Consider the following 25,528-nt stretch of genomic DNA (forward strand, 5'->3'; position numbering starts at 1 on the left):
TCTCCCTCGTCCATTAACCATGCAGAGTTTTCCTGGCAGCGGCCCCTCTGTCCTCGTTCCTGCCTGTGGGGACAGGTCAGGTCATTGGGGACTCAGTTGGGTCCTTTGGGGTTGGTCCCAGGAAATCTGCCCACGAAGGAGCCAGACGGACAAGGTGGTGAGGCCCCTCACGTCTGATTCAGGGAGCTGAGCGTTATTGCTCAGAGTGGCCCTGGCTTTGTCTTTGTCAAGAGTGGGGTTGGGCCGCTGGGCTGCAGTACAGCAGGGGGATGAGAGCTGGGGTGGCAGGCAGACATTCTTGCCTCGTGAGGGAGGGTCTGAAAGCTTATTCCGTGGATACCCTCACAGACTCGGCTGAAGCTAGAGGCCTAGGTCACATGACCTGGGAGGGAGGCCACTCCTGGCCTGAGGACCCCATGAGCCTCCTGTGCCTGTGAGGGGCCACCCTGGGCTCTCCACTTCCCAATCCACAGCAGAGTTCCTGCTTCACAAAATTATACTTATTTACTTTGCAAACAGCTATGGTGTTCCCCGATGGTTCTGGGTGTGAGGGCTTCATCTCCCCCAGCGGGTCATAAGCCTCCTGAAGGCCAAGGCCTTGTCCTTTGTTCTTCACCTGGGGCAGAGGCAGGGGGTGCTGGCTCCTGGACCCCACCTTGGGCCCTGCGGTTCGGACTCCCTGCCTCCTGGCTCCGGTTGCACGACGTTTTCTTGCCTGCCCCCTTCCCTGCACCCCTGCCCCTAGGAATCACACACCCTGGGAACCGCAGTGTCTTCGCAGGGTCAGGGCCTTCTCAGCACGAGGGGGATGTTGATGTGCCCTCCTGGTGCAGCTCCTCTCATGAGAATCCCTGCACCGGACGGTTCTTCTCCTCCACTGCAGCCCATAGGTCAAGGGGTTCTCGGAGTGCCCCGTCGACCCACCTGTGTTGGAACCCCATGGGGCGCGTGTTAAAATCTCTTGGCCCACAGGGATGGGCCGGAATCGGAACCCTGGAGTGGGAGTAGAAATCTGTATTAAATAAGTTCCCCAAATCATTCTGATGTGCACTGAAGTTAGAGAACCACTGTAGTGGTCTGAAGCCCCCATGCCCCACCCCTGTAAACACACACACAGACACAGACAGACAGACAGGCAGACAGACAGACCCATACACACCCTGTTAAGTGACTGCTTCTGCTGCTGAGACACCTCTGCCTTCCAGGTGTGTGGCTGGGTGGGCGGGAGTGCCCCAGTACGGAGCCGGGTGGGTTCTTGATTAGGACCCATGTCAGGGGTTAGAGGAAGGAAGGGTTATAAGGGGGATATCAGAATGGGGTTCTTTGGGCCTGCTGGGGAGCCAGAAGGGCTCAAGGAGGGGGCTGTTCCGTCTCTGCAGAAGCCTGAAGCTGCCACCCACGTGGCCAGCCCATGACCACACAGATCTCTGACTCTCTCATCAGGTGTCACGTGTGCCCGCTTGCAGTCCTGAAGCAGGGTTTGGGAAGGGTTATGTGATTAATCTTGTGCCCTGGAGAATGCAACTGAGCACGTGTCTTAGAATGGAGCTGCAGAATCCCGGTGCTGTCTCCTCTTGGACGGCTGAAGACTGGGTGCTGAGGGTGGGAAGACCTCCCTCGCTCTCCTTACCTCCCGCCAGTATCACGAGTGATGGGAGGCAAGTTACTAAAGATCGGACTGGAAGGACGCAGGGCTGGGACTCAGGCCTGCCTAATCTAAGCCTTTAGTGCTTAGTTTTGATAGGACTTTTGGACAATTTCTTTCCCTTTTGGGGAGCTTAATCTCCTGACCCCTTGTTCCTGCCCCGTCTGGCACCTTGCTTTTTTAGTTCAGTGTCCATGTCTACAGCAAAGAGTGAGAAATGTCTAGAGCTGCATGGCTTCCTTAGGAAGGCTGAGGATCCCGAGGTGTCAGTGGTTTGGAGGCACGATGCTCCTGGGAGCTGCAGCGTGAGCTCGCCCTCATGCCTGCCCCGTAACAGCCAGAAGCACCTCTTTGGGGGATTCATCCCAGGCCGAGGCAGGGCGGTCAGCAACTTAGCCTGCTGTTGCTTCATCAGTGGGCAGCCTGGATGCACACTGGGCAGACCCCCAGCTGCATCTGCAGAGGCCACGTGAGCGGTGGCTGAGCCGTGGTTGTGGCGAAGGCGGATGCCATCCACGTGGGTGCAGTGCGAAGGGTGAAGATTTCAGCCCCCGGACTCAGGCGGTCCTGGCTTTGAATCTCGACTCCCGACGCTTTTTAGCTGTAGAGTCTTAGACAGGTTACTTAAACATCTGACCCTTAGTTTTCTCGCCTACAAAACGGGAGGCGAACACAGCAACGAGCTGCTAGGGTATGTGATGTTACGAGGATTTGGTGAGGTGAAGCCACGAAACCCTTCTTAGCACCTGGTCCGCGGTCAGCATGAAATGAGGGTTAGCAGCAGGGTGTGTTCCCAAGACACTCGTGAGCTTGCAACCTGAAGCTTAGGTCCTCAAGGATAGCCAGCATCTGACTTGGGGTCTGGCTGTTGGAACCCTGGGCTGGCTTAGAAGGGGCCTGAGTTGGTGCAGTTTGCCTTCCCCGGAAGTGGGCACCCACCTGTCATCTGCCCCTGTGTGCCATTTGTCCTACCCAGACTCCCTCCACCGGGGCCCTGGAGCAGCAAGGGGAGGGACATGATGACAGGACCCAGGGTGCATCCAGGTGCCAAGAATCTGTCCAGCAGCCTTGACTTTTAGCCTGGGGTCTGGATGGGAGGGGGGCCGCTGCAGCCCCAAACCCGTTTGAAGCCCCATACGGTTCACTCTGCAGCTCTGGGACCACTTAACTTCTCTCTTCTTTACTTCGCTTTGAAAAGAGTCAGCAAAATCCTTGTTTCCATAAGCATTTTTCTGGCTGTAAAAAGCTGAAGCCCAAACCTGTTATTATAGCTGTTCATGCTATTTTAATCTGCTCTGTTTAGAGGTAAGAGGGTAGCAGTGACTCTGCAATTACCGAGTACATTTGATCCACGGCGCAGCTACCGGAGCCGGTGGAGAGCCCTCCGAGTGGGATGGTGCCATGTGTGGCAAATCGCTTTCAAATTTACTAAAAATATGCCCCTCTGCAGCCGTGCAGATATCATAATTTTCCTCCCTGAGGCTTATTGAAATTCCCGTTTGCTTCCTGCCATCCGCTCGCGCCCAGCACGTGTCCCGTGGCCCTCCTGCCTGTTCCCTTTCATTCTTTGTCTTGGCCCTCTTGGCCAGATTCTGTCTGGTCTCCCTTGCCCTCCGCCCCACCCCACCTGCTTTTTCTTCCTCCCTCTTGATTTTCTGCTCACAAATATTTTATATTCTACTGACTGGCACGCTAGTGAAACCATTTGCGTTTGCCATCGTCAGAAGAAAAATACTTAGCATTCTAAATCTATCAACTATTTCAAATTTAAACAAGCTGGCCCGGCGCTGCGCCTCCTCCATACAGTAATTGTTGCATCCCCAGGCTCCCTGTTCTATCTCTGTTCCTATTTCATTCACTTTTCTATTTGCAGCTGGTGCAGAATACGGGCTTCTCCCCCTCCCTCCCTCCTGCAGCCCGCTTTGTAGCCAGTGACCTTGGCTTTCCCGAGGGCTGCACTGTAAATGAAATGTGGCATCGCCACATGTATCTTGATAAAATATATCAGTGGATGAATTGCTTTTCATATTGATTTCCTTGGACGAGCAGGGTGTGTGTGGAAATCGTGTGTCTTAGTGAGAGTCCTAGAGAGAGGCAGGATGCCGAAGGAAGGGCAGGCTTTGTTTTTCTCTCACTTAGGAAAAGTTTCTGCTTGTTAGCTTGGGAGAGAGGCCTCTTGGCTCTGTAAGCTCACCCTCTTTGTAGGAGGAAAAAGCAAATGTCACCAGGGCGTGGCCTGTCACCAGGGAGGGCCATGCCATCCCAGTGACTGCCTGGGGTCTTTGGGGCGAGCGTGCATCTGGATGACCCCAGCTACTTTGTTATTGGAGAGAGCTGAGAAACTGTCTAGCCTTACTGGGGGCCCAGCAGCGTGGAGGGTCATGGATGGGCAGATGTATTTGTACGTGATCTTTATACCCTCCCCCTGGCCACTTTCCACTTTCACGTGTCAGGTTAGTTGAGATGTGGCACTTTTGAATCCAGGACTGATGCTGTGGCCCAAGGGAGCTATGGGGTTGTGCTTGACCAGGTGTAATTCGTATGTGTCAGCATGAATGCATGGGCGTGCATCAGTGTGTGTGCTCACACGTACGTGCACATAAAGAGCTGCGTGAGCCTTGCGTTTGGGCTGAGTGTGAATGCAGATAGACGGCAGTCTCCAGGCTTGCGGTGGCTGTTATTAGTGAGCTCTGGACAACGGAAAGGACAGTATCCAGCGAGGTGATCAAAACTTCATTTTCTCTCCTCTGCAATTGCCTTCCCAATTCCCTCTCCCAACTGCTCCTAAACAAAATAGATGTGTTCAGCCCTCTATTCTACCCAAGAAGTGAGCTGATAGTTGAATCTTTTTATGAGGTTAAATAAGCGTAGCTTAAGGTGATAACTGTGTGTGCATGTGTATGCTCATGTAATAAAACGCAGTTAACTGGAGTATTTGGGGATGAAGCTATGGCAATTCATTACATTTTCTGGCTAACTGAGGCTTAACTAGAAAATCCTTTTGGTTATAAGCTCTGCTGAAATGCTTCGCAAAACCAGAGCAGTACATTTTCCTTTGTAAGTACCAGGTAGTAAAGTAATTGACTTCTTCGACATTTCATGATCTTGCAGCATATGAGGGCTAGGTAGTCTTTGGTTATCATTTAAGATTTGTACGTGTCGTATGGAAGGTGTAGAACTGGTTCGAATTAATGTGTACCCCAAGAAGGTGGTTCTCACTGGGGATAATTTTGGCTCCCAGGGCACATCCAGCAATGTATGGAGACATTTTTTGTTGTTACACTAAGGGAAGCTGTTACTGGTATGTAGTAGGTAGAAGCCACAGACACTTGTAAGCTCCCTACACGATCAGGACACTCCCCTTCCCCAGCCCCGCCCCACTGCAAATAATTATTTGATCTAAAATGTCAATAGCGCTGAGACTGAGAAACGCCAATTTAGGATATATTTTTAAACATTTTTGTCCCCAAATTTTTACTTAATTCTTGCACACAAAATATTTTGTTTTCACGGGTCTGGCTTTTCCAAAGAATCAGGTGCTGGAAGTGTTCTGAATTATTGAAGCCTCTAATTCATTGACATTTATTGTTCCGCAGAACAAATAGGGAAGCCTGCCAGTTTGCAGATAGGCAGGCCTGTCCCCAGATGGCCCGCCAGTGAATGCCCAGATTCATCGAATCATTTAGGACCGTTAAAAACCATTAGGGCCACACTAGCTTTAGATTAAACTAAGCAGAATAAATAATCCCAGAGGGGGCTGTAGTTTACCCTTTTCTCTTTGTCTTTGCAACCCAAACTAAATCCCCAGAGACTTACCAGAACTTTCTGGTGAGACACAGTTTATTCTACTTACTGCAGATCAGGGACAATCTGGGATTGGCATACTTAAAAGTGCTTCCGGAGTACGTAGACACGTTCATTGGTTTTGAGTGGCCCTGAGTGAGCCTCTGCAGTGCCTGTCTGGTTTGAGTCTGGTGGGTGTACCCAAGGGCAAATGGGGTGGGGATCTTACATACTCTGCATCTTTGACTCTCTTTGAACACATCATTGGAAGTCAGAGGATTCATATACTAAAAAGTCTTTTAAGCAAAATCTCACTGGTTTGGGGGAGTTAGGAAAGCTTTAGGGCCTCTCTTATTAGAGTAAAGGAAAAGCTTTTACTGTGAACTTAACCTCAAATGAAACTTCGGTGTCAAATGTTCTGGAACTATTACGTGTCATTTTATTAACCCATACCCTTTCTGTCTAGAACGCTGTAAGAGTCTAGTTAAATGAAGTCTGTGTGTCTGGTGAACGCGTGTGAGTGGTTGAAGAAAAGATGTTCAATGCTTGGTTTAATGTGCAAATTACCAATCCATGGTGACCTCCGTCGGGGGTTCATTATTGCATATAAACTAAAAAGGGAAAAGGTGTCCCTGCAAGACACAGGGGGTGGAGTCATGCAGCTGAAGCATGGGGTCATCTCTCAAGTGGAATTTTAGAGATTTGCCTTACAGTGTTCATCAGAAGGGGCGGCTGCAGGGAAAGAGGTCTGGAGGTAGAGGTAGGTGTCCAAGCGTCTTGGCCTGGTAATGCTGCGTTCTGGCTGTGTGACCTTGGACAAGTTGCTTAACCTTCCTGAGGCTCATGAGGACAACAGCACCCATCCTGCCCTGTGCAGACTTATTTGGGGAATCGAAGGATGGGAAAGCACTCTGTAAATTGCAAATAGCTGAGTAAACATCAGGCACTTGGGACATTGTTCCATCGTTAAGCAAGAGCAATGCCATTTGTAAACCGGGTTTTGAGTACATCCTGAGCGTCGTTTGTGAGAGGAGTCCGGGCTTCTCTGCACGTACTCCTAAGGAGGTCGGGTACCACAGATCTCTCCCTCTGCCGTTTTCTAGCTGAGATGCTAAATAGAGTCATGGGTGTACCTGGGGTCTTTCTCGTTCCAGTGTAGCCTCCGAGGGGGGCTAGATGTGTCTCCCTTCCTCCCTCTCAGATGGAATTGTATTTATAGCCTGGTATAAATACAATCAGAAGGTTCCTATAAAACTCTGTTATTACTGCAGCACAAAGTTAGACATGCTTGAGGTTTCGGCTTCTTGGCTCTTCCATGTGGCAATGAATATTTTATGGGAAAGGAAATACTTAGTGTCTGACTCTTTTTATAGTGCAGCTACTCACAGGGCTGGTAACCTTCCAGATCTCTCCAAAATCAAAAGCGTTGCCTGTCCATCTCTCTGCTCCTTTCTTCCCAAAATCCATCGCCGCTCTGCCTTGCTGAGGTTTCCGTGTTCTCTTGGTGAATGGGTCGATTCACGCGCTGTGTGGGGTGCACTTTCCGATCCTAATGAACGCCCTAAACCAGAGGAGCTGGCCACTCACCAGCTCCGCCCCACCCCTGCTGGCACTTTGCGGCTCTGGTCGGCCCTGGGGGAGGTGTGCTGGCGGGTTGCCCTCTGGGCTGTCAACTTGAAGGCCTCCATCTGCATTTCCTTCCATGCTGCCGAGTGCCCCGTAGCCACCAGAGGATGGGACCAGCCTCTCCAAAGTCTACCCTCATCTTGGAATTCAAAAAGGAATCGGTGAGTTTGAAGTCCAGCAGAACCCAAGAGCTCTTCCCTTTCAAGGCCTGAGCTTGGGGCTGGGGCCTTGCCATGGGCAGCCATCAGGTTGGTGAGATTTCCCTCTCAGGCCCTCTTACTGCGGGCCCTTCAGTGACCCCACATGTAAGGCTGGAAAATGGGGCCTGGGTGGTCTTGGCCCTGGCTTGCTAGGTCCAGGCCTTTAAGTAGAAGAAAGGGGTCTCCTGGCAGCTCAGCGTCCATGGAGGTTGCTCCTCTGGCAGCCTGAGGCCATCCTGGCACAGGTGATCAGCTGGTTGACCTGATGGTCCTCAGACACGTGTCATGACTACAGCGGCATTGCAGACCAGCTTTATGGCCAGGTGACAGTGCCTCAGGTAGATAGCTCACGGGGCCCTCCCCAGAGGCCCTCACAGGCTGGAAAAGTGCTTAGGTCTCCCGTGGGTGTGGGCAAAGCAGCCTGGGTCTTTTTTTGTGTGTGTGTGGCTTAGTTTTCCTTTTATTATTATTATTATTTTTACATCTTTATTGGAGTATAATTGCTTTACAATGGTGTGTTAGTTTCTGCTTTATAACAAAGTGAATCAGTTATACATATACATATGTTCCCATATCTCTTCCCTCTTGCGTCTCCCTCCCTCCCACCCTCCCTATCCCACCCCTCCAGGTGGTCACAACAGCCTGGGTCTTTTGCCCGTGCCCAGGGCGCCCCAGCGTGAAGAGCATGGCGGGCCCAAGTGCAGCTTCTGAGACACAGGAGCAGAGCTGGCTGGGCGTCACCACTGGCTCAGGACAGTTTTTTCGTAGCAAGGGTGGGTCTGTGAAAAATGCTTCCCATCATCTGCATAGGGACCCCACACTTCATTTAATGGGGCCCTGGGCATGCGACGTTTCACCTTCTGCTCCGTGCCTGGTGTTTGTCTTGGCGCCAAAGTAGGTCCAGGGAGAGAGTGATTTGCAAACCTCCGGCGACTTTGGTTTGTTCTCCCAACTCTGATTGTGTTACCGCCAAATAGAGCTGTATTTCCTCAGTACAGCTTTGTACTGGGTTTTCCTCTGTCCTCTTTTTCCCCTTCATCTTTCCTCTTTTTTGGTCTTTAGACCTTGGTGGCACAGGGTGGGCAGGGAGTAGAGGGCTTCTGGGCTTGTAGGCTCACAAGCTCAGCTGTGTCTTCAGTTGTGAAGGTGAAGAAAGGGTTATTTTGGGCTTCCCTGGTGGTGCGGTGGTTAAGAATCCGCCTGCCAATGCAGGGGACACGGGTTGGAGCCCTGGTCCGGGAAGATGCCACATGCCGCGGAGCAACTAAACCCGTGTGCCACAACTACTGAGCGTGTGCTCTAGAGCCTGCGAGCCACAACTACTGAAGCTCGTGCACCTATAGCCTGTGCTCCACAACAAGAGAAGCCACCGCAATGAGAAGTCTACGCACCGCAACGAAGAGTAGCCCCCGCTCACCGCAACTAGAGAAAGCCCACACACAGCAATGAAGACCTAACACAGCCAAAAATAAACAAATAAAATAAATAAATTTTTTTAAAAATGGGTTATTTCTTATTTTTAGTAGTTTAGAGTGGGATCAGCAGATGGCTCTCTGGAGAAACTGAGCACAGCATTTCCTACCTGGGATTGGCTACACAGTGAGGACATTTAACACAAGTCAGCATTTAGGGTTCACCAGTTTGATGGGAGGGGTGGGTATAGGTGAGGCTAGAAGAACTGAAATCCTCAAATGTTCTAAAAGCATCATTATTGGTCTTTACTCATATTTTAACTAGCCCTCCCCACCTGTGAAATAAACGATGAAGATGGATAAAAGAAATGTAACCAGAGAGAGAATTAAGAGGGAAAACTTTTACTAAGCGTCTGTTGTATAATAGACACCGCCTTGTGCTTTTAAATGAATACCTTTCAGGTTAATTCCAAAGCTAAAGTGCAGCAATTCCCTGGTTCTGGGATCTGGGTAATCCATAGATGGGATCATTGGTCCAGGGATCAGATAACACACCAGTATTGAGCGTCTCATTCCGTATCTAGAGATGTGCCAGATACCATGGAAGATTCAAAGATGTACGTGGTGTAATCCCATCTCTCAGGGGTTAAGGCCACACACCACACACACACATGTATGTACACACATATGTGCATGCACAGAGGTAGACATATGTTAGGGCAGCTCTACATTCCAGTGCTCCAGGAATTCACAGGGCACTGTGTCCTGGGTATCAAGAAGGTGACATGAGGCACTCTTTCTCCTTAGCAAAGCCTTATGGGCTGCCGTGATGGAAAGTGTAGACACCAGCAGAAGGTTAGGACAGAAAAACTCTCTCCTCAGAATGTATGGTTGGGACTTCCCTGGCGGTCCAGTGGTTAAGACTTTGCCTTGCAATGCAGGGGGTGCAGATTTGATTCCTGGTTGGGGAGCTAAGATCCCACATGCTTCGGGGCCAAAAAACCAAAACATGAAACAGAAACGATATTGTAAGAAATTCAGTAAAGACTTTAAAAATGGTCCAGATCAAAAAATCTTTAAAAATCAAAAATAAAGGTGTATGGTTAATGAATGTGGTAGGCAGAATAGTGCTTCCGCACCCCCCAAGATGTCCATGTTCTAATCCCTGGAAACTGTGAAGATGTTACTGGCAGAAGGGAATTAAGATTGTTAATCAACTGACTTTGAGACAGAGAAGTATCTGGGATGATCCAGGTGGGTCCAGTGTAATCACAAAGTTCTTTAGATGTGGAAAAGGGAGACAGAAGAGTTAGTGTCAGAGTCAGAAAAGGAGACATGAGGGTGGAAGCAGAGAACCAGAGAGACAGCTGCCTGGGAGAAACTCTGCCTGGTGTCGCTGGCTTTGAAGATGGAGGAAGGGACCATGGGCCAAGGAATGAGGGCAGCCTCTAGACGCTGAAAAAGGTGAGGACACAGATTCTTCCCTAGACCCTCCAGAAGGAACACGGGCCTGCCCACACCTTGATTTTAGCCCAATGAGACCCACTTTGAACTTCCTGCCTACAGAACTGTGAGATAATATATATGTTTTGTTTTAAGCTGCTAACTTGGTGGTAATTTGTTATAGCAGCAAATGGAAACTAATATAGCGAGGTGGAAGAAATTGGAATGGCTGGTCCTCAGGGGAAAGGGGACCAGTGCTCTTCGTTTTACTGTTCTCAGGAGGTCCTGCAACACGAAGTGATTTTTTTTCATCCCTCCCCAGAAAGTCAAGCAGGACTGACCCTTATCCCTCCCAGCTTCTTGTGCAGCTCAAAGCAAAACAACCCTGCCCTTCCCTGTACCTCACTTCCTTCTGTGGGATGGCTCCTCTCTTCCCTGCAGTGCTGTGAATTCAGTTTGTGCGTACAGATTCTCAAAGAGGGACTCCGGCTAAAGATGGAAGAGGGTTGCGTGGAATTCGGTTGAAGTCTTTCTGCCTTGAGGGACAGGCTTGGACCCTGGCTAGTGTGGTGTCTGGGTGCCAATGTCATTCCCCACCTTCCTTTGCTCAGGTTCTTCTTTTAACTTGTCTTCCTTGTGTGAAAACCTGGGTGAAGTTTTTAAAATAAGTAAGTTCTCCCAGGAAGGACTAAAAATAGCATTAGTTTTCAAGTCTTGGCATTTTATGAAGGTTCTTTACCGCTGTTTGGAGGGTAAGGTGCTCTGTGTAGGGCCACCCAAGAATAGCTGTGGAAATGAGGTCTTGTCCCCATAAAGGAGAGGGCTGTGAGTTCATTGATCACAGATCTGTCCATAGGCTGTCAGAGTCAGAAGGAACATCCTTATTTTACAGATGGGGAAACTGAGGCTTAGGGAGCTTACATGGTCCATGGAAGAGCTTGCAAGTTTGTGACCGTCTGAGAGCGTTTCCCCTTACTAGCTCTGCTAGTATTGCCAGTTTGGGGGCGGTGGGTGAATTGTGGTGGTGACAGAGATCAGTTTTCCAGTGTTGCCCCCAAGAGATGAGTGAAACTCATCAGATAGAATATTGCCTGCCAAAGCGTTTGGTTTGGGAGGTTTTACCTCTATCGTGGGACCTGAGAATAATGTTTATTGAGGATGACTTTATCTTGGGTGTTTCAGTTTTATTTTTAAGATTCAGGTGTAGGTTTAAGTGAAGGGCATCATCCTCCTTGAAGGTCGTATCATGTTGTCTCTGGAGTTTATGACTTAGCTCTTTTCGCTGGGTAACGTGTCTGTACTTTCTCTTATTATCCTATTCTTCTGCCTCCCAGATCTCCACAATTGTCCCACGTTCTTTGTGACATTTCTTTTCTGGAAGTCTTTAAAAATATTCTAGGTTTTTTGTCTGTAATGCTTGAGTACCTTTATTCCTGGATACAGAGAAGGCCCAAGGACCTCCCAGGCTCTCTAAGTCCTCTGATTCTTAGAAGGTTAAACTATTACGGAAACTGCATCTGTGTCTTCTCTTATTTCCTGCAGGCAGGGGTGACCTTTGGGGGTTACATTGTTCAGATCAACCATTATCTCCCATTTGAAGTCTGCTACTCTCATCTCTCTACCAAAAGAGGAACTAAACCTCATTGTCATGGTTAAGGTCATAGCCGACAGCCAGCTAAAGAAGTCAATGCTCCCCACTCACACGGCTCCCCCACTCCCCAGCTCTCCCATCCTCTCTAAGATGCAAGTGTCTTGGGAAAGAAAGGGAGTAGAGGGTAAACAAGAAAGATGAAAAGGCTTCCTGTGGTCCTTTCCATCTCTCAGCCTCACTGGAGAAGGAACTTGGCTGGGTATAGGAAAGTGACATGATGTGGTTGTTCAGATGGCAATTAAGTATTTATTTGACCAGATCTGAGGATTTCCAAGCACCTCCAAATCCTTCCAGCCTGTTTGCAGTGACAGGCCTGGAGGCTTCCAGCAAGACGATTAGGGCGTGAATTAGATTGTGTCTTCTGGAAGGGAGCTGAAGTTCCTTGCCCACTCTGTTATGGTTTATTTCATTAAGGTTGACCATGTCCTTCTCTCTGGGCAGAGAGAATGAAGATGGGTTCCATGGAGAAGAAAATGAAGCAATGGCAATGGAGAAGGACTCCATCGATGGTAGGGGGCTTTCTGAGACCCTGACAGAGTCTTCCTCCTCCCCCCAGTGAATGGTGCAGAGCTGGGGGAAGACCCTACTGGGCTGTTTTGAGCGCATCACCCCCTTCTGGTGATGAGTGCGGTGAGCCCCGTGCTTTGCACATGAGTGGTGCACAGGGGACAGCTCAGGTGAGCCCTGCTCTCCTGGTTGGCTCACACAGAAGGCAGCAAGTGAGGAGTGGCTTGTGGGGCCCTTGGGAGGAGGCTGTCAGGACCCAGGATGAAAGGGTGCCCAGGAGCGGTTGACAGCCCCACCTACGAGTCCTCTGTTCCCAAGCTGGAAAGAAAAGCAGGTAGCAGGGAGAGGAGGAGGCAATTCTTAGGGTCGGGATGGGGTTTAACCCTGGGAGCTGCCCTTTCAGAGCATAACAGCCCATGTGACTGAAGAGTGGGTAGGGTTAGTATCCCCAGCTTGACACACCACAGAATTTGGAGCCAGGAGAGGATGTAAGAGCCAAGGGAGGGATGCCTGGAGGTTTAGAAGTGGGTGCGGTATTTCCGGAGAGCAATAAACCTTAGAGAGGGTGCTCTCTTCAGTTTTGTTGTTTGGAGCCTATATGCAAAACTTGTAGCACCCTTCATCTAGCCTTCAGCCTTGCATCTCCCCTGTGTTGTTAGCGTTTTACGTGCTTATGTCTTGTGTTCTCTACTAAGTTTTAAGGTCCTTGAAGGTACAGCCTATGGATTACATTTCTTTGAACCTTTCCACAGGGGCTAACAGCATGCCTTGCATTTAGTAAGCAATAACCATCTCAACTTTGAGTGAATGGGACTACTGCTCCCTGTTCCCTTCCTCTTAGGGGAGCTACTTACTCATATTCCCATGGTCTCACTCATCACCTGTCCCTCAGCTAGCTTTCTGTCTCAGAAAGAGGCTGATGCTAGCCTCTTCCTCCTCCAGAGGTGCTTTGGTGCGGATTTATAAGATGAAAATCATGGGACGTGAATGGCAGCCTTAGAACAGAGGGGTCCCTGGAACCACACTTCTGAAACCTGACGGAGACCCTTCTCCAGGCTGTCCCTGTTGATTCGTGGATTTCCCAGCTCATGGGTCAAGCTGATTCTCTGTCCTGAAAGGGAAAGGGGGGCCGCCTGTAATTCCCTGGAATCTCCAGTTATTATTTTTACCGTCCTTCCTTCCTTCCTGTTCCTCCCCAAACTCCTTCATTTGCCAGCTCTGCCAGCGTGTTCAGTGTGATTGTTTCAGCTTTATTTGGAAACTGGAAGCCTCATTTTACTATAATAGTTCCTTAATGATTTTCTAAATGAAACTTGCCTACTTCCTCTGCTCCACCACTTCTCAGATATTAAACAAATATCTCCAAGAGGTTTTCTTTTCTTTTTTTACCTTTTTTCTCCGAGACCAGCAGCTTGCTGAGCCACATGGTGAGAGATGGGGCGTGTTGTGGGGACATGCCCGCTTGGGCACGTGTGTGTAGTAGGTGATTCTTAGGGAGGGTGTGGTTTCTGCCCAGTGTTTTCTTGTCTTGCTGGCATCCAGCTCGGGAGCAAGACAGAGCACCCTGGCAAGTGACCAAAACAGAGTGTGTGGCAGGAAGGTCCCGTCGCCCAGATATTCCTGTGAGGATCCACTTGTCCATGAAGGGGAGGCTGTGCAGGAGGTCGGAGAGCAAGTGTCTGGCCAGTCTCCAAGGCCAGATGTTCTTTAGTGCCATGTGTCATGATAGGAGGGCTTCTAGGATATGTCAGACCTCTGCTGTGGAACCACCATCATCCTGAGTTCCCCCCCTACCCCATCAGGGGCCCGCAATGGCGCCCTCTGTGTCTGCTTTCCAGCCTCACCTTGTCCCCCATTAGCTTTCTTATCTAACTTCTCCCGTGCTACTCCACAGCACTCACTCAGCCCCCGCTCGCCTGTCTCCCAGTTGGCTGCCCTTCGCTCAGGAATGATGTGATTCCTGTGTCTGCTTTGCCCTCATCTGAAATGCCTCTCCTCTTCTCTGCCTGCTACACCCTTGTTACCTTCTGGGCGCAGCCTGGAGCCCACTGCTCAGGGGGCCCTTGAGTGTTTGATTCCCACTGACTCTGGGTGTGGTGATTTCAGTCAGGACCTGACATCTAAGCATGGGAATAAGAACTGGTTTATATTATTCTGTGTATTGTCTTCTCTCTTCAACTAGACGGCAAGCTTTAGGGAGGTAGGCGGTGTCCTGTGCTTTTGTTGTATCTTTCACTGTGCCAAGACCTGATTGATTCTCAACCTGTCTGGGCTGGTGAGAGAGAAAGGGGACTTGGATATTTTGGCCCCCCACCATACTGAGTTGGTAACCAGCTCAAGATGACTGAGAGAAAGAAGTGACACAGTGTAGCTCTTCCATTGCATGTTCTTGTTGCCATTTGCACTCTCATCAGTAGATGACGGTCTGTTTGATTGGATGCACATTGAATGGTCTTTGGAAATGTCCTCATTCTCAATGCAGAATTGGGGCACTTCTTTCTGTCCCTCTCCTTCCATGGTCCCTGCCCACACCGAGCCTTCCACTCCTAGCCTTCCACTCCTAGCCAGCTCCGTTGTTTGTTTCAGGGAGGGTTTGAGTGGCTGGTCAATGACTGCAGTGCTGAGATCAAAGTCAGCCTCTTTCATAGGACTCTGCACAATCTAGCCCTCGCTACGACCTCTGCAACCCACTTCTTCACCTGACTCCTCCGGGTAGGCCAGCCAGACTCCCAGAGGCTGGTCCAGCATTGACTTGGCAAGTTTTGGCTCATGTGATGCCACCATCACATGGAACTTTCTCCCTTATCTGAGGCCTTTCCATTCTTAATGTTCCCCAACGTGGGTAGATAGAGCTTCAGAGCTTACAAAGGGCCTGAAAGGACCAGCTCTGTCTCACCACGCCCTCAAGCCATCTCTCGCCACGCCACCCACCTCTTAGCTGCTCCTCTTCTGCACACCTGCAACGTGGATTAGTTGTTGGCATTTTGGCACATAACCACGTCTTGCTTTTGGGATTCTTTCTCTGTCTCTTTCTCACCAGCTTTGTGATGAACCAACCAGAGGACCAGGGTCTCTCTTTCTTCTTCTTCAGCCTTATACTAGCTAACACTTACTTAACACATTATATTCTCAACACTGTGCTGAGTCTTTTACATGCACAATCTCATTTTTCTATCCTCTGGGGTCATGATATCCAAGGCTGAGATAACCGAGACTTAGAGAATCCCAGCATCTTAAAGCTAGTAAGCCGTGGACCTGGAATTTACGATGAGGGCTGGTGACAGAGTCTGAGTTTTGTTTTTGTTTCTTTTTCTCTTTTGAATTTATTTTATTTATGGCTGCATTGGGTCTTCATTGCTGCACGCGGGCTTTCTCTGGTTGCGGCGAGCAGGGGCTACTATTTGTTGCGGTACACAGGCTTCTCATTGCGGTGGCTTCTCTTTGTTTCAGAGCACGGGCTCTAGGCACGCGGGCTTCAGTAGTTGTGGCTCGCGGCCTCTAGAGCGCAGGTTCAGTAGCTGTGGCACATGGGCTTAGTTGCTCCGCGACATGTGGGATGTTCCCCGACCAGGGCTCGAACCCGTGTCCCCTGGATTGGCAGGCGGATTCTTAACCACTGCACCACCCGGGAAGTCCCTGAGTTTTTAAACTGTTTGCTCTGCCAACTAGAAATGTATCAGGCTCTGCCACTTACCAACTTGATGACCTCAGACAAGTTGTTTACTTCCTTATGCCTCCGTTTCCTCCTGGCAAAGCAGAAATAAAAATAATACCTGCCCAGTAGAGCTGTTCTGAGAATCGGATGAGACAGTGCATGAAAATGCACAGAATAGTGCCGGGAACATAGTAAGTGTTCAAATGTGTCTTGTACACCATTCCTCTAATTCTTCTTCATTATCAGCCTCATCTTAATACTGTTGTTTGCACCACAGTATCATCTCCGGGGTCTCAGGTATCATCTCAGCACCTAAGATAAGGTTATGTACGTGGCTTGTGCTCAGAAAATGCTTGATTCATGGATGAGAAGGCAGTTGCGTTTCCAGAGGTGACTTGGTGGGAAGCACTCGGTGTGATGCTGTCTGCGTGGCAGGGACTGATTACGAGGCTGTCTTTCCTAGCGTGCAGCCTTGGCAGGTTGTGGTGGGGGGTGTGTGTGGGGGAGGGGGAGGGCATGGTGGGGTGTGATGGACACTGCAGTCGAGAACCTTCCTGTAGCCTAAAACCTTTTTTTCCTTCCCAGCCCTTTCCCCAGTAGCTCTGAGCCCTGCCAAGTCTGTGCACGAGCCTTGAAATGACAAAGTACCCTTTGGTTAATTGCACAACGGATTGCCTAGAGTTAAAAGTTCTGATTTATATGACTGTAGCTCTCACTGCTCCATAACACAGGCCTGTAATCTACTTTCATTTCAAACAGAACGGTGATTTATAGGACAGCATGCCGCTTTAGCTCAGAAATGAGGTGTTCAACATATGCTCTGTTGACATAAATTTGGAATTTATCGCTGTTGTCAAAACTGCCTGTTGGACAAAGGTGGGTATTAAGGCAATAAATGGCTCAGAATAGTTCTCTGTCACATTTCCTAACCATTGCATTCAGTCTATTTGAGGGAAAATATATATTCTTAAAAGCAATCAAATGTCCAAAATCCACGCATCTTGTTTTGAATGGTGAGAAGGGAGGATGCTGGGAGGATGGCCGGGTGCGGGGGCTTGTAGAGGGGCGGGGGTGGGTCAGGGATGTTGTCGAGGAGAATGGTTTTCATGAAGTTATGGTCCATTTTTAAAAGATTCCACTTTGCTTCCTCTCCCCCATCCCCATTAGGAGGTGGACTTTCTCATTTACAGGGAAGGGGAGGAAAATGAAAGCTCATTAAATAAAAGTTGTAAAGGACATTTTTATGTGTGGGCTTAAAGGCGGCAATGTCGGGGAGGAGTTAGGGACTGGGACCGGGAGGGAGGAGGGTACAATTTTGCTTATGGGGAAATAAGGCCACCAGCTCGCGTTGGCGTCGGCTTCTCTGCCACCCTGGCGAGCACAGGCTTGCTTCCACCTTCCTTCCGTGGGCTCTCAGGCTCCCGTGGGCCACGTGACCTCTCGACTGCCTGATGAGGGTTAAGAAGAGTTGGGTACCAGGCTCTGCACGATATGTTGTATGCACCCCATCCTGGTCCTGCTTATTTATCACCCACAGGATGGCCAAGACGCTTCCACCCACTCACCCGTTCCCCAGAACATGTCCTGGGCATCCGCTGACCCAGGCCCTTTGCGAGGCTGGAGACTACAGAGCAGTGAGGCTGAGTCTGTGTTCGGGTAGTTTTCCATGCAGTTGGAGAGTCAGGCAAGCAAGCAGACGCACGCCCAGCGCTATTGGCGCAACAGTAGACGCGCACGCAAAGGACGGGGCAAAATGGAGGCCTGATCAGCTCTGGGAGCGGAGGGACCATGGAGGCTCCCTAGGGGTGAGGCTAGCTCTCCTGCCTGGTGAAATGGCCCTTTGTGACTATTAGATCCCGCAGGGAGAATACAGGAAAAAAAAAAAAAAAACAAACCCTAGTGATAGGCTTTTTAAAAAAGATGTGCATTGTTGTGGTCAGGTGATCGCCAGCGTGTGTCGGTGTGGGTTTTCTGTGCTGCGTGTTATAAAAGTGAGGCCAGGGTCCCTGTGCATCAAGGCTGCCACCTCCATTGTCATGTGCATCAGCTCCACACCGTGGACTGGTCACCGCATCCCCTGAGCGCAGGCAGGTAGCGTGGAGGATTTAGCGAATGTGGTCAGAGTCAAGGTTAAGAATCTCTCTCTTTTCTCCATCCTCTGTTTTCAGATAACATAGCTTGTGGTCTGTGGTCCTAAGTGTGTGTGTCTCTGGGAGATGGAAAGTATGAGCATATCCAGAGAGGTGGCTGTGCGCGGTGGCTGTCAGCTGGGTCCAGAGTCCCAGGTTTTATGCATTTCCTGCACGCCTGGCTCGGCAGGCTTACAAGGTAGGAGCTGGAGGAAGGAGCAAGCTGCCTGGTACTTCTCCCTGTGAAAACAAGGCCCAGCAGGGGGAGAGGATGCATATTTTTTGCTTTTATTTTATTTCTCCTTTTATCTCCACGTCCACACGCTTGGAGCATCTCGGCAATGATAAATGTGTACTCTCACACGTGCACACCGTCCGCCTTTCTTTCTCTTGCCCGCGTGTGTGACACACACACGCACACACCCCCACGCAGTCCTGCGCACACCCGACGTGGACACCATTGTAAGTAAGCCTCCTCTGTGTGGCTCACCCTCCCTTTGCCACCAACCCCTGTCCTTTTCACACAAAGCTCCCCGTTGGGAAAACTCATAATTTTTACACCACACAGCCTTGACTAGCCATTGCTGGAATTACTGTCTCTTTGAAGTGCTTTCTGCTGGGGCATTTACAGGCCGTTTTAATTACCTGCAGCTTGCAAGGGGCCTTGCTCTGTCCCAGCCTTTGTTTGTTTGTTCTTTGCAAGGAGTCTGTGCAGAAAGAATACGCTGCCGCCTTTTACAGAGAAAGAAAAGGGGAGAAAAGGAAGTTTGAGGAGCTCTTCGCAAAGCTTCTTCCCCCAGCTTTGGGACACCCCGCCCCCTCAAACAAGGGCAGGAAGAGAGGCCAGACTTGATCTTGGCTCGCCTGGGCTCTCAGCTCCGTGGGTCCCTCTCCTAGGGTTTGCCTGGGATAGTTTTGTTTGTGTGTGTTGATTTTAAGTATTATTAAGTGTATTTTCAAACTTCCCGTCATAGACAAGCAGGGCTGTCAAATAAAGCTGCTCTCACTGCTGACCAAATCAAAGTCAGCTGCAGCTGAGCTGGGATCCTGTTCATATTTTTTCAACTAAATTTGTTTAAGACATGTGTGTTATTAAATTATTGAGTCTGGACATGGGGGTTGAAATCATTTGCGAAGGTAGAACCCACTTTGAGCTGTCTGAGGTTTTATTTTCCTTGTCTTCATTTTTTATTTGATTCTGTCTCTCTAGAATGAACTAAATATAAATAGCCTTCTTTGGGGTTTCTGTTCAACACGAGTGGGGTATGTCGTGTCTGCAGATGAAGATGCTAGCTTACCACAGGAGCCTTGGAAATTTATCCCATTCTCTGCAGGCTTTTAGAGCAGAAGGAATCCTCATTTATTCATTTAGCCCAAAAATGTACTGAGAAATCAGAAACCTCATACATTGTTGATGGGAATGTAAAATGGTACAGCTGCCTTGGAAAAGAGTCTGGCGGGTCCTCAGAAGGTTACACATAGAGGTACCAGCAATTCTACTCCTAGGTGTATACCCAGGAGAATTGAAAGCAGATGTCCACAGATAACTTGGACATGTACATACATGTTCATAGCCAAAGCATAATAATGCTTCAAAAGGTGGAAGCAACCAAAAGTCCATTGACTGATGAATGGATAAATTAGATGTGGTATATATACATACAATGGAATAAAAAGGAATGAAGTACTGATACATGCTGCAAAGTGGATGAACCTTGAAAACATTATGCTAAGAGAAAGAAGCCAGACACAGAAGTCTTCTTGTATGATTCCATTTCATGAATGTTCAGTAGAGGCAAATGCATTGAGAAGATAGATTAATGGTTGCCAGAGACTGGGGGATAGGAGAATGGGGAATGACTGCTAATAGGTAGGGGGTTTCTTTCTGGGGTGATGGAAATATTCTGGAGTTACATAATGGTGATGGTTGCACAGCTCTGTGAATACACTAAAAACCATCAAAAGGTACACTCTGAAAAGGTGCATTTTATGGTATGTAGATAATCTCAATAAAGCTGTTATTTTAGAAAATGTTTTGAATGCCTACTCTGTACCAGGCACTGTACCAGACTCTGAGGCTACAGCAGATGCCTTCTGCCTTCATGTAGCTTAAAGTCTAGTGGAGATAAAGAATAGTAGCAAAAACCCAATATATACCTGTCAATTGTGTTAAGGAAATGTGCTATAAAGGAAATCAATCGAGTATAATGATGGAGAATAATGCTGATGTAGGACCTACCCAGATGGACTGCAGCTCAAGTGTAGTCTTACTTTCCCAGAACCGGGCACACAGTAGGTGCTTAACAGATACTAAACAGCAGTAGGGGGTGAGGCTGTGTGCCTTCCCTGCGGTCATCCCGGTAGGAGGTGATGAAGATCCTTTGAGACCCAGCCTGCCGTGGGCTCTGGGTGCCGTCATTGGGCTCACCTGTGTTCTCAGTCGCTCCTCTGTTCCTGCGTCTTTCTGATTCGGGTCCTGCGAATCCTGGGTGTGCTCTCAGTGTCTCCTCTCTCGCTGGTTGTTTTCCGGTGCCTTTATTGGGAGGCAGTGAGGGGATGTTATGGGTGGGGTGGGTGTTCTTTCAGGTGGGCAAGTGTGAATGTGGATCTGGAGGTGAGAAGTCTGGAGACTTCCGTCTTCTTCACGGGAAGGTAAGTCACTCAGCCTCATCTACAAAATGGGGACTGTACTCCCTTCTTCCCCAGACATGAGGCAGTTGAGATGACCCTCAGCAAACCCTTTCAGAGTCAGATGTGATCTATCAATGCATTAGCCTTATTATTATAAAACCTTTGTTGACTAGATTTTTTTTTTTTTGCATTTTTCTAGAAGAAAAAAAGAACCAGCAAAGAAGTGGCTATCTGGTGGGGTTTTGCCTTTTTCCTTTAGTAAAATGACAGTGACTTTCACAATGTGATTGGATGTCCTTACAGGTTCATCAGTGTATCCTCTTATCTCGTGTTCGTAACTGATGTTCAGAATGATGGCTCTAAAGCTCAGAATCCTCATAGAAAAGTAGTTCAGTTTTCAGTGTGCTAAAGCAGAAAGAACGAGGCAATATACATTAAGAAGGTTTTCCGAAGGGTTTAATTCTGCAGGGGTTTCTTCTTAGGTCCTTAATAAACCTCAGTTATTTTCAGTAGTCTCTGAGGATCCAAGGCTGGTCTGTGGGATCTGAAGGTAGAGTTTTGGCTGCTTGGCTAAAGGGAGAACATGTCAAAATGAGCCTAGATAACTAGGAGACGATGTTTCCTGCCCACACCCAGGCAAAACAGGAAGATTAAGGAGGAATCTATAACTTTTTGAAAGGGTTTTCCCAGAAATTGGCTATGTGCGCTGGTTGAAAGCCTCATATGGGAGAGAGAGAGAAAGCAAAAATGCTCTTCCTCCGTAACCATAGTTCAATTCCCTTATAGGGCCTTTTAGGATCTGGAGAGAATATTTTGGATTTATTTTTGTTTCCCTTGGGCTGACATCATCAAGCATGCACCATGGTGCCCTGTTTAGGGTTTGGAAAAAGCTCTGAGAAGCTATAAATCTTAAGGCATTTTACTTCTTTTCCTCTTCCCTTTTCTAAAAGCACAACTTTTCTGGTTTCTTTAAAAAAAAAAAAAAAAGAAGAAGAAGAAAGAAACTACAAAAGTGTGTATTGATCCCTTTCCCTCAGATCTTAACTGGCCAGGCTGTAATACCTTGCTTACATCTGCCAGGTTTTTGTGCAGTTTTGCAACATCTCCTTAATCCAGTGAGCATAAATAGAACATTTCAATCATATTTGGCTACTAGGAACTTCGCAGATAAGCACGCTAAGACCTTGTTGAAAGAGACAGTATGAGATTGTGTGTGATAAGATCATCCTATAGCCTGGTGCACAAATGAAAAACTTTTGTTCTTGGTGAAATTTGTTGTGAGAGATATTTCAAATAAATGACTTAGGAGAACTGGGTATTTTAAAACAACGGGCCGGTGACAGAAGAGCCCGAAGCCCAGGCCTCCTGGTACCGGGCAGCCACGGAGATCCTTCTCGGAGCAGTTGCTGCGGGGAGATTAGCATGGCCCTTTGTCATTTTTGACGTTGTATTTTAACACTCTCCGGCAGCCTTATCTGAAAGCACTGTACTTGGTGTGGTTATGGCCGCGGGATGCCATTGTCCTTCCTCATATTTTCAAGACTCAGGACAGCTCCTACCACCCTTCAGTGAGTTCCAGGTTGGCCTCCATCCCAGGCCAAGGCAGAATGCACCGCTTTCTTTCTAAGAACCCCAAGGAAATCTTCTCTTCCGGATAATAGGGACAACTGTTCTTTTTTTTTAAAAAAATTTATTTTACCGAAGTATAGTTGATTTACAATGTTGTGTTAATTTCTCCCATACAGCAAAGTGACTCAGTTATACATATATATACATTCTTTTTCATATTCTTTTCCATTATGATGTATCACAGGCTATTGCATATAGTTCCCTGTGCTATACAGTAGGGCCTTGTTGTTTATCCATGCTCTATATAATAGTTTGCATCCGCTAATCCCAAACTCCCAGTCCATCCTCTCCCACTCCCCCCTCCCCCTTGGCCACCACCAGTCTGTTCTCTATGTCTGTAAATCTGTTTCTGTTTTGTAGATAAGTTCATTTGTGTCATATTTTAGATTCCACATATAAGTGATATCATGTGGTATTTGTTTTTCTCTTTCTGACTTACTTCACTTAGTATTACTTCACTTCTAAGTCCATCCATGTTGCTGCAAATGGCATTATTTCATTCTTTTCTATGTCTGAGTAGTATACCATTGTGTGTGTGTGTGTGTGTGTGTGTGTGTGTGTGTGTGTGTGTATACATACACACACACACATCTTCTTTATCCATTCATCAGTTGATGGACATTTAGGTTGTTTCCATGTCTTGGCTATTGTGAATAGTGCTGCTGTAAACATTGGGGTACATGTATCTTTTCAAATTATGGTTTTCTCTGGATATATGCCCAGGAGTGGGATTGCTGGATCATGTGGTAATTGTATTTTTAGTTTTCTGAGGAACCTGCATACTGTTCCATAATGGCTGCACCACTTTACATTCCCACTAGCTGTGTAGGAGGGTTCCCTTTTCTCCACACCCTCTCCAGCATCTGTTATTTGTAGACTTTTTAATGACGGTCATTCTAACCAGTGTGAGGTCGTACCTCACTGTAGGTTTGATTTGCATTTCTCTAATAATTAGTGATGCTGAGCATTTTCCATGTGCCTGTTGGCCATCTGTAGGGACAGCTGTTCTCGTACTGGGGTGTGTGGTGGGGGGAGGGGGTGGTGTGTGTGTGTGTGTGTGTGTGTGTGTGTGTGTGTGTAGAGGCAGTGGGGGAGTTTTCAGCCTCTACATTTTCTCTCCTTGAATCCCCTTTCATGTTTGTTTGTTCATTCATTCAACAAAGATGCACTGAGTCCTTCCTGTGTTCTGGGCTCAATAACAGGGGCTGAGGGGGTGGGTCTGGCCTGGATCCTTCACGAAGGAGGGTCTAGTCTGGCTAGCACAGGCCCCTGTCAACGCCACAGCCTTCTGGTGTCATAAACATGATTGGAAAGGACCTAGGAAATCATCTAACTCAATTCTTGCATTGTTGCAAAGCTGCAGGGTGAACTCTAGAGAGGGTAAGTGGTTTGGCCAAGGTCATCCGGATGGTTCTGGCAGAGCTGGGCTGAGCACTGAGCCCCCCACCGCTAGTCCAGTGTTTCGGTCAGTCAGTATACCGCACTTCTCATCTACATTCTTGAGAAAACATGCCTCCTTTGGTATTCTCTCTCCTCCCTTTAAAAGGCTCTGAAACAACCAAATGGCCACCATCTTCCATGGCCCACAGGCCTGGATTCCCAGCAGAGGGACGCTCGGTGCAGGCCTGCCCCCCATTCAGCAGCATGGAAGGTGTTGACTAGCACTCTGTTAGTTCTTGGTTGCCTTTTTTAATCTGTTGTTTGAAATCCTTGCCTTTTATTGGTATATTTACTTTATGACATACATAAAGAGCTGTATTAAAAAATAAATTGTGTTGTAAAAGCATTCAGTAATGTTTATTAATATTGATTAGTCAGAGAGCAACGAACTCTATTGCTAGAAGGATAATTTGCAGTAATATCAGCTAAGCATTCGCAGCTTGTCAAATGACTGTCTAATCCAAACATTTAAAAAAAGTGGGTAAAAGGATAATTTCCCTTATTTATGCCTTGAGAAAATGAACGTGACCCATTTTCTAGCCAATATTAGAACTATTATTTTCTTTTTCTCCCTGGGGGTACCAGACCTCCTCTCTGAATCCAGGCAGTCTCAGGGCTGGATTTCAGCGTCAAGTATCCCTTTGTCTTGGGGTGCTTGGTGACTGCTTCGCTAGCGGTGGCCTCTCGTGGGTCTGCTCTGGCTGCGTGCATCTGTGCTGAGGGATTAGGAGGTGGAAATGGAGACTTGGTTCCTGTCCTCTAGGAACTTATAGTTCGGAAGAACTTATAAAGGGCTTAGTCCAGAATCAGGAACTTGATTCTCCAAGTAAGTACATAAGGAGAATGGTACTGGGTGTGATTGTTGACCCCCGGGGACTGATATATGTCACTCACCGTTGGCGGCATTAAGAGATGCTCCTTGAGAAGGTACCATGTCACCCTTAGAAGGTAGGGAACATTCCCTGAGCATCCCAGATGTCCTGTGGATGACCTGCTCTGGCTTAGGGTGGAGGCCTCTAGTGGAACAGGCTCTGTTCAGAGGATTCCTTCGCTACAAAAAGGCATGTGGAGAAAGTACAGGAGACTAGACCATGTATGGAAACACCCTGCAGTCTCCCTGGAAGTTGCTTTTGGGGGTAGATCCCTGGTAACCTAATGGCTTTTCATTCGTCTCTTCCTCTTAAAATTCAAGCCCAGAATGGGCAGAATTGACTATTTGGCCTTCCTCTTGTTATTCGAATTGAAGGTAAGTGGACATTGAAGGTACATTGTGAACTTAATGGTCTGGGGAAGAAGAGAGAGCCCGTTGCTGAAGTACATAAGCTTTTTCCTCTGTCAGTTGCGTTTCGACTCCGAGAGGTGAGCGAGGCCAGGTGAGGTTCTCTTACCACTGGGTTTAAGGGTTCTTTACTGCTTTGAAGACAGAGCATTGTCCGAGCCTGTGAAGGGATCCCCCTCATACAGTGCCCACATGGGAGGGAGACACGGTAGCATGTCAGGGTCAGCGGGCAGGTCCTGATCAAGAGCGGGGTGAGAGGTTTGCACAGGGCTGTGTTCCCATGGTAAGTAGAGAGCCTTGGAGAGTACTGATTCCCATGGGGCAGCAGGCTTTTGAGAAAGTAGGATCATTTAGACCATCGTTGGGAGCTGACTCACAGACTCTCCTGTCTTGTCCTTGTCTGTTCTGAGTACCCCTAGAATCACCGTATAGGTCAAGTTGACTGTCACAGGATCAGAAAGCAAAAGATCAAGCATTGGGGTGACTTCTGCATGTGGG

At 48.3% G+C, this 25,528-nt stretch overlaps 1 protein-coding gene and 1 long non-coding RNA gene across 2 annotated transcripts in view; both read left to right on the forward strand.

Moving 5' to 3' along the window:
- ZBTB16 (zinc finger and BTB domain containing 16) overlaps nucleotides 1–25,528 on the forward strand; it is a 195,585-nt gene that overhangs the window by 62,568 nt on the left and 107,489 nt on the right. The gene's annotated exons all lie outside the window — the stretch shown is intronic.
- Nucleotides 1,391–8,756, forward strand: LOC137230875 (uncharacterized). Its single transcript, XR_010946281.1, has 3 exons — nucleotides 1,391–7,302; nucleotides 7,883–8,027; nucleotides 8,467–8,756. It is a non-coding gene; the product is annotated as an uncharacterized lncRNA (long non-coding RNA).

The sequence above is a fragment of the Pseudorca crassidens genome, chromosome 9, assembly GCF_039906515.1.
Source record: "Pseudorca crassidens isolate mPseCra1 chromosome 9, mPseCra1.hap1, whole genome shotgun sequence".
Taxonomy (NCBI): Eukaryota; Metazoa; Chordata; class Mammalia; order Artiodactyla; family Delphinidae; genus Pseudorca; species Pseudorca crassidens.